The sequence below is a fragment of the Anguilla rostrata genome, chromosome 3, assembly GCF_018555375.3.
Source record: "Anguilla rostrata isolate EN2019 chromosome 3, ASM1855537v3, whole genome shotgun sequence".
NCBI classification, from domain to species: domain Eukaryota; kingdom Metazoa; phylum Chordata; class Actinopteri; order Anguilliformes; family Anguillidae; genus Anguilla; species Anguilla rostrata.
In genome coordinates, this window is record NC_057935.1 from 33,378,400 (window position 1) to 33,380,231 (window position 1,832).

Here is a 1,832-nt window from a genome sequence, read left to right on the forward strand (position 1 = left end):
AAGGCATCATTAAACTTAGGTCCTGACACACAGTGATCATTAAAGATCCCTAGACTTTTGAAAGAGTAGGGGTGACAGGTCAGGGTCGTGTCCGAATCAGCGCTATTGCCAACCATTAGGTACAAGCTGTATAGCTTGTATACTCAATAGTAAATAAATGCGCCGATTCGGGCATGACCATAGTACCCTGGTCTAACAAAATCTCACGCTCACATTGAAATGTTCGCAACCTTGCATCGCATCGCATCGATTGACCTAAAGTTACCTTACATAATGGAAAATAAAATCAAAAATCATCATCAGCAAGTCATATACTCTACGCAATAACATGTTTAAACGTTTTTATTCGCTAGCTTACAAGCCTAATGAAGTGGGTTTTTTTTATTTTTTTAATTACTATTAAACTGAAGATACACCATGTACCAAGCAAAGAATTGTTAGCGTGGTGTAACAGTATTCATTTCTAACGCGAAAATTAAGTGTCCAGTAGTACAATGATCCAAAAGCTTCTTCACTGAAAAGGGTGCGTAGCTAGCTATGGAACGGTATACCCAACTACGGTAATAATATTAGCGTACGATTAGCAGATCTCATTGGTATATTCAGCTATAGTCTAGCAGCTATTACACCGTTAACTAGATACTTTACCTAGCCAACCAGCTAAAACAAATAGGCTACCAAGACTAACGTTAACGTTACATTCGAGATTGCCAGCTGCCCAGCCAACGTGAACTTCGCCGTTGGGGGTCTTGAAATAACGACATAACCATAACAAGCTAACCCAGCGCTGCCAAAAAAATCATTTCGATCATTTTCTCCATTGTAAATCTCGATAGCTAAATTATCCAATTCGACAGTTTAAACCGTTAAAACAGCCCGCTCACCTCTGTCAATCCACAGCGATGACAACAACGGAAATTATAGCTGGTGTGGTTCGCTACGATGAATGTTAGCCACCGAACAGACTGCAGTGAGTAATTTACAGCTCGGCCAATACAAGGCAGGGATGGGCGGGGAGAAATCGCAGATCTACAGAAATGCATTCTGCAGCTCCACTTTTGAGTGGAAGGAGAACAGTGTGTTAACAACAGAACTGTCGTGTTGACATACATGGGCTTTCAACATGGAGGTCCGACAGTGTTGTTGGCCGTTTTGCTACTCTTGTCCAAGATTGTCTTGTACGTTCATGGATTTTAACGCTGAAAGTCTCCAACGTTCATCAGTGATAGTAACTTAAGTGTTTTGGCATGCGAGCTACCCTTCAATCTGTTAACCCAAAGTTAGCTAAATGTAACGGTGTCGTTCGGAAGTCAATTTAACGTGATAAAGTCCTAACAAATTTTATTTAAAAATATCCAGAGAATAGGCCTATGGTTTCTCAGATCAATGCGCTATCGGTAGCTTTTCATTCAAATCAATATTTTTTCTAAAATTGTTTTTGTTCGGCCAAGTAACGTGTTGTAACTTGCAATGCTTAATCAGGATACTATTGCCTTTCAGGAAAATGTGTCATAGCCTGAGGTTGCTTAACTACCTGCCAGCTGTCAACCTAATTTTAGTCAAGTCCTACTTGGTTTAACGTCCTTCCTCACACCCCATTGCTTTATATCGGTGTAGGGTTTGTTCTTACCTTACGTTTTTGATAGGAGAGCCTAGATGAGAAGTTTGTGCTTTCGAATTACAAAAACGAAGAATATATTACCATTTTCAGCAATCACATTTGGAGGGCTTAATTTCAAATTATATTAATGTCAGTTTTAACATAAGATATTTCCCATAACGCGTACTCAAATCAAATAATTACATAGCCTACTTAGAAAACACACACAATC

General features: G+C 39.4%; 1 protein-coding gene across 6 annotated transcripts in view; it reads right to left on the reverse strand.

Moving 5' to 3' along the window:
- The window catches only part of gpr155a (G protein-coupled receptor 155a), a 39,948-nt gene extending 38,858 nt beyond the window's left edge, over positions 1-1,090 (reverse strand). For 4 of the 6 annotated variants that reach the window (XR_010328982.1, XM_064327224.1, XM_064327226.1 and 1 more), the window contains exon 1: positions 885-1,090. The gene's annotated coding sequence lies outside the window, so the exon portion shown is untranslated. The remainder of the gene's footprint in view (positions 1-884) is intronic. The other 2 variants (XM_064327223.1, XM_064327225.1) reach the window with 2 other exon arrangements.
- Between the last annotated feature and the right edge of the window lie 742 nt (positions 1,091-1,832).